Genomic DNA, 7,858 nt, shown 5'->3' with positions numbered 1-7,858 from the left:
GTCACTAGTGGATGTTCTTATCTGGAGTTCCATAATGCTGCACAAGCTACATAGCTAGCTACAGGACACATTCAAGACCACATGTCTGATCACAAATCAGATGTATTTCCACCAAAATGAGACATCTTCCCTATTATGACCACAAATTTTACCACAAAAATAAAAATTTTGGAGGAAAATTGCTTGTGTATGAATTGCATCCATTCATTTTCTGTCCCTCTTCTAGTGTCAGAATGAGCTGAAAACATTTGTCACTCACAGTTGGCACTCTGTTTCCTCTGAAAACATCAACACTGTTCTGTTCTGGCTACATGAAACACATCAACTTTGTAGCAGCACGGCAAATATTAAGGACTTCAAGCATCAGTGATTGCAGCCATGGCTATATGGAACAGACATAAACCATACCTATTTGGTATTTTGCAATGTGTAAATCTGACTACTATATTTCTAATAATTGAAATTTTTGTTTTTTGCTATATGTTCAAGTAAATTTAATTTTACATTACATGAAGATATACTATACTATACTATACTATACTATACTATACTATACTTTCAGTAACATCAAAATGTGTTCTACAAGTGAAAGCTACTCATCTGATATCAGTATATCATCATTTGCAAAAAATAGTTCTTTGTTTGCTTTAAATAATATTTTTATTGGATCCGACATAAATTGTTGAACACTGTGTTGTTGTTTTAAGATTTGTTGCTTAGTGACTTACATGGCTACAGAGTTAATTCAGATTTATAGAAAAAGTGGCCTCTATAACAGCTACTGCTTAAAGTCCCTATATTATCAGTTTAAAGACCCTGTCCTTGAGCTGTGACAAGGAACAAACATCTGGAATCAAGACCACGGTGGGTTACAATGGGTCAAAAAAAGAAACTTTATCACTGCCTCTGACTCTCATTGGTTGTCGCCACAATGGTTCACTTCTTATTTGCATAATGTTAAACTATGTTGAACTTTTCGCACTTACCCTGCCCACACTGTATCATCAGTGTTCACTTCATCTCCTGTCTGTGAAAATCATCAGCTCTTTTTGAAAATGAACTCTTAGCCACTTTAATGACTCAGAGTTTTGTCAGACTGTCTATGGTTTAGAGCTAAACATTTCCTCACTTATAGATTTTTTTTAACCACTGACTGACTAACTACTGGCCTCCTTTTTTCTGAATCCACACCAAAGAGCAAGAAATAATAGACACCATGATTCCTGAGACCTCGTCTTCCACTTCTTTCCATCAAAGCAATAGGGCTGTAATCCTGCCTTAAACGCCAAATCCGCTGTATACTGACATAATGCCCTTTAAGCTGACTAATTCCTCCTCTCTCCCTCCCTCTCTCTCTCTCTCTCTCTCACACACACACACACACACACACACACCACACACACATTCTAATACACACTCACTCTTGCTTTCTTTCATTTTCTACCTTCATGACAAAAACAACAATAACAATGGGAATGCAATCATTAATGTGAGCAGTTGCTAGGGAAACTCTTGAAGGTGGCGAATGGGTTTCATTAAGGAACAAGGTACTGTTGACTCCACTGAGCATTCTGCGTCCACACGAGAACACGAGCAAGTAAACAACAGATAGCTTAACTGTCAAACCTGTGAGAGATATATGTGCACGTGCGTCAACACTTATCAGTCCCTTATCAGCTCAACAACTCGTCTGTATGGTGACAAATGCTGACACGACAAACACATATGCACCGCTGGCTTAGGACTAGTCAGTCACGGCTTCCAACATATATATACATTATCATGCATACTTTATGTGGGTCAAACACTAAACATATCCGCGCCCAAAGGGTATTCTTTTTTTTTTCTTCCAGAAAACTATTAAAGCAAATACGATACTGTTCAAAAGTCTTAGGCACGTGTTTAGAAAATCTGCGACGCGAATAAGCTTACAAAATAATTAAATAATTACATACATATAAAAATAAACTATGAAGAACAGTAAATAGCAATAAGCTAGGCCAAGTGCACACTTCCTTTCTTTCTTTCTTTCTTTCTTTCTTTAATAGCACACAAAACTTGCTAATTCATGCTACAGTAATAGAAAGATAAACAGTAACTTTTCTAACGACAAAATGTGGAAACCAGTTGAATTATATAGGCTTTATGAAGCACATAAAATTATTGATTTTGATTGAATTATTGAACATACTCTACAGATTTGGAAGGACATCATAGGCTACACATAAAGAAAAATGCAATGTCCTTTTAAGATAAGTAAGAGAGGACGTGTGTCATGAGCTTGCCCTCCGTGATTCAGGTTATTGTTCCCATGGCGTTTTTATTTTGCTTTTGTTTCTATCTCCACCCTTGTTCTGTCATTGGCTAATTCCTTTATTGTGTGTGAGCTTTGTCACACCCAGATCCACCACCAATCCCGGAGACACCACAAATCCACAGTCTAATCCACTCCGGACATTAGTTCATTCCCATTCACCTGGCTATTGAATTCACCTGTTCCCTGTTAACCCTCATTTACTTCCATGTATTTATTCCATCTCATCATTTCGCAAGGTTCGGCCAGGTCACTGTACATTTCTGAGTATTGTTTTATTTACTCGTTATTCCTGTTTTTTGTTTCTGCCCTTCATTTTGAGTTTTGATTGGACTGCATTGTCGTTTTACGCCTGATTTGGTCTGCTGCTTTAGATTGTTAATAAATGCCTTGCACTTACAACCTTCCCCTTTTTTTCCTACATTAGTTTAATGTAAATTATGTATTTCAGTTGAGTAGTCTCTAGTTTCTAATTTGGATATACAATATGAAGCCGTGTTCTTCTCAATGTTGTATTTCCATAGTGTTTTTGACCCATGCCTGATGTTCTTTATGATTAGAGATTATACATTGTGTTGTGTTTCTTTCCTGACCCCAGTGTTCGATCCACATTCTGGGTTTTGCTGTGCCCTTAATAAAAAACACATGAATGCACTTGAGTGTATCACGTTATCTTCCATATGTTAAAACGTGTATGCTCAAAATGGTATGGCAATATCACTGACGAGTTTGGAGTGGATGATAGACTGGACACAGTACTATCATGAGCTAGCTAATATTTACAGCTGATATTATACAAATGCTAGCTTCCAGTTAAGTGTAATTTCGACAGTCAGTTTGAAAATTGAGTTTATGACCACAAAGTTACAACCAATTTAGCTTATGACCCTTCACTTAGACATGAGCTATGTTGGTGCAACCAGACCCAAGCAAGGATGAAGTCAGAATAAACATGCCAATTGATCTCGGTGGCATATGTTTAAGAACATATAGTATATGGGCAAAGGTTTGTCGACATCAGACCATAAAACTCATATGTGCTTGTTGAACATCTCATTCCAGATTTAGTCCCCCTTTGCTGTTATTATAACATCCACGCTTCTGACAAAGCTTTCTACTAGATTTATGAGCATAGTTGTAGGATTTTATGCCCATTCAGCCAGAAGAGCATTAGTGAGGTCAGGCACTGATGAAGGGTGAGGAGATCTGGGGTGCATTTGGCATTCCCATTCATCCAAAGGTGTTCAGTGGGGTTGAGGTCAGGGCTCTGTGCACCCGAGTTCTTCCACACCATCCTTGGCAATCCGTGAAGGCATGGAACCATTGAGGCTGGAACGTTTGGGCCCCTTAGTTCCAGTGAAGGGAAATTGTAATGCTACAGCATGCAAAGACATCCTATACAATTGTGTGCTTACAACTTTATGGCAACAGTTTGGAGAAGACTCATATATGGGTGTGATGGTCAGATGTCCAAATACTCTTGGCCATATAGTGTATGTTAGAATACTGAAGTAGGTTCAGAATGTGAACGCTGTCTGAATAAACAGAAAACCTACTACATAAGCCAACAAATGATCCAGCACTTCTTGATTTTGAGAAGCCAGCTAAGAAAATGATGCACGTTTGAGTTTGTTCAATTTCAGCTTGGCTTTTTGTCATTAAATTCAGGGAATGAATTGTTGGCCTGAGGGTATTTCACACCTGCTGTATACTGACAGCATTCTGCTATAGACATGCATAAAGATAATTAGAAAGCAGGCTTTTACACAACAGGGTAATAAATAACTGCCGATAAGGCATATGCTGAGTGCTGCATCCAGACAATTCACATAAATTATGTGGATTATTAGATTATTAACTATTGAGCATATTTTTAGCCCTTGTCCCTCCCCTTGCCATGTTCCAAAGCAGAGCTTTCTAAATCAGGCTTTAGTGGCTTGCTGCAGAGGCTTAACGCTGGCTCTCTCGACTATGCCAACTATGCTGTTTATGGGCCAATCGTGTACAAGAATTATGGACCCCATATGGCCCTGCTGCAGACCACCATCACTCTGGGTGTGTGTGTGTGGGACTGTATTATGGGATGATGATAAAAAAAAAAAAACAGAATCCAGGGAGGCTGTGTGTGATGCAGTAGTGAGCTGTGTGAGTGTGCATAGTGTGTTTTTAGAGTGGAGAGAGATTGTCCTTATCTGTGTATAGTTGGTATAAAGAGGTGCTCAGCTTGTTCTGTGTATGTCATATTTTACATTTAAGGCTTTTGGCAGCCACCCTTATCCAGAGCAACTTACAATTATCTCATTTATACAACTGAGCAGTCGAGGGTTAAGGGCCTTGCTTAAGGGCCCAGCAGTAGCAACTTGGCAGTGCTGGGAATTTAATTCACAACCTTCCAGTCAGAAGTCCAACAGCTTAAACACTGAGCTACCACTTCCCCTACAACATGCATATATGAACAAAACAGACATGTATGCATGCAAAATAATGGCTTCAGCACACCATTACAAGTTTGGTGAGAAAAGGAAGCAGATTGTGGAGTGTGTGTTTGTGTATATAAAGGAATGAGGGGGAAAAGGCAAAAGAACAGAGAGAAAAAAGCTTTTGTGTGTGTCAGTGTGAGTGCATGTGCCGTCTTTCATTTACACTTGATGGATGCGTATGATTAAGGATGCAAAGTGCTCTCTGATGATGATGATGATGATGATGATTAGTGCTCTAAAGCAAAGATTAACCCAGCATCATGGCCCTATTAAAACCGTCAATCACAAACACTCACAAACACACACACAAGTATGCGTCAGCTCGTAAATGGCTTATGCACACCACTGCTCCACTGCGCTAATGTAGCTGTTTTTAGAGGTATATTGCCACTTTTTTGCAGGTAGTCACCACAGTGAAGGGAGAAACACACACACACATACACACACACTTCCTGTTCTGATACATTTTTGGAAGTATTGGAAGTTGCACTATTTCTGCACATTTCCTGATACTGTACTTCGCTGTGACAGTTGTGTGTGTTTGTGTGAAACTCTATTCCACATTTTTGCCTCTCTATTTTCTTCCCAGGATTGGAGCAAAAAAAAAAAAAAAAGAAAGAAAAGGTTATTATAGGTGGTTATGGTGTACAGAGCTGCTGAAGTGACATGGTGGTTGTTTTCTTAATAAAAAGCAGCCACAAAATGATATATTGACACCACAAGTTAAGTTTCTCAAGATCTATTTCATGGCCATGAAGTACTTAACTCATGGCTACTATTGTACTTTAAAAATGAGTGAGACACAGAGAAATCAATTGAGTTAGACCATTATGGCCACAGGAACTAGAATGGAGATGATTGATAATAATACACTACTTCAATCTTGGAATGATGCATAACAACATCCTGGAGTCACATGGATATGCCATTAGTCTGTGTCAACTTTAGTGAATTCTCAAAGCAACTACAATTACAAATGATTTTTCTTTTGTTCCCACCAAATAACTATACATACTAAGAATGACATTCTCAAAACATATTAAGACACTATGACATTGGTACCTCATGGACACAACAAAACAGATGATTTATGGTCTTGAATTATTAATTCATGACCTCAATGTATTATCTCATGGACACACCTCGAGATAACCAACATGGCACTTTGGCAACTCTGTACTGGTGTGATGTGTTGTTGAGAAATTTGTTAAGATGTGATGATGTTAAAATGCACTAATAATAATAATAATTTGATAATAATAATAATAATAATAATAATAAAGTAATAACAAGTGTAATAAAACTGAATGCACTAACTAACGGAAGCTTACACAGATCAGAAAAATGAGCCTCTAAAACCAGCACTGGAAAACTACTGAACTTTCAGTCCATTATAGAGAAAGAAATACTTGAATTATCAAGCTGTAACAGGAACTGCGCTGTGAAACATAATAGTGAGTGAGAATAGAGAAGAAGAAGATCCTGCTGTCCATTCACTATATATCAAACCCCTCACTTACATTAGCTATATAATGTGAGCAACATTACATTATATGGGATATTTCTAGGATAATTAAGAGTTTTCCATTTTTCATTCACTTTGTGAATTTGCACACCTTTTTTTTGCTTTGCAAATTCAGAGTTAAAATGAACCACTAGCACATTCTTTCCAATTCATGAGGTTTCCCTTTTTCCCCTTTTTTGTGTTAAAATGGTAAATGTTAAAATGTCATGACGAGTAAACAACAAGTAACCAATTCGTTTTATGTATCACTTGTTTTTGACTGTTCACTTGTTCCTGGGTGTTTGCTGCCACAGAAATGCAGCGCCCAAATCCAAAGCCTTCTGGAAGAGAGAGAAGTGTTATGAGGCTTGGATTTTTAAAAATCCCAACATGCATCTGCTCTCGGAGGCTGATCCTAGAAGCAGAGCCAGAACTGCAGACATGATGCAGAAATGGGAACAGGAGGGCTAACAGTATTGTGCAATGTACTGGGTAAGTCTTTCCCAAAGCTGCTCTCTCAAATTTCTAAAGCTGCTCTACTTTTATCGGGTTTGTTATGCATGAATATATTTTATTTATAAGAGCAATTTCTCTAACATTTTTCCGAAAGAGGAAAGTGATGATTTCAACATTTTTGAATTACAACCGCTTCGTTTCACACAGTGTGGTGGATGGATCACAGGTATGTTTGTTGAAGTACATTAGTGCTAGAAGCCTCGGTGACACTATTGCACTCAGCCCTTAAGGTCTTAACATTAACTATCCATTACTCACACAAACTTACTCACACATGTGGAACTGACTGTAAATATTCATCAGCAAAACAGCAAAGCAAAACTGCATAGTTCACATTAGTGGATGTCATATGTACAGAACGTTACTGGTGTTGCTGCACAGCAAAAGAGAGAAAGGATTTTGTGTAACTGCATGTTTAAAGAGAGAGGCTGATAAATAAAACCAAACTTTACCATATAATCAATGATCTGAAATGAGGCAAAAGCAAAAAAAAAAATACTAGCACAATCATCCAAACATTAGAAACCTGCTTTCAGACAGTTGAGAACACGTGTGTGTATATATATATATATATATATATATATACACACACACACACACACGGATCATAAACAGGGTGTGTTATATAGCCTACTAACTCTTTTTTTATTAACCAATCCAGTGTGCTCTAACCCATTATTAACACAGAAAGCAGTTCAAATCTACTCAACACTTTTAGGTTCCAGTTCTGAAACAATCTGAAAGGTTTTCCGGGTGTTAGAATAACATTTATAAACATTCATTGTTCCGACAATGCCCTGCAGAATTATTGGACCATTCATGAAAATGAGCAAAGGTGAACGTACAAATAAATAAATAAATAAATAAAATAATAATAATAATAATAATAATAACATGCAATAAGTGATATTTTAGGCTCAAACATACAGGGATGTCACATAGTTTTTATTTAAATATGCCTTTTTAAGGAGTGCTTTTTGCCCAACAAAACACTGTTTTCAGCACTGTTTCAACAAAACACTGTTTCCCTTACGATTAATATTT

The sequence above is a fragment of the Pangasianodon hypophthalmus genome, chromosome 4 (genome assembly GCF_027358585.1).
Source record: "Pangasianodon hypophthalmus isolate fPanHyp1 chromosome 4, fPanHyp1.pri, whole genome shotgun sequence".
NCBI lineage: Eukaryota > Metazoa > Chordata > Actinopteri > Siluriformes > Pangasiidae > Pangasianodon > Pangasianodon hypophthalmus.
The sequence above is the reverse complement of the archived record's forward strand: the minus strand, read 5'-3'. Positions refer to the sequence as shown.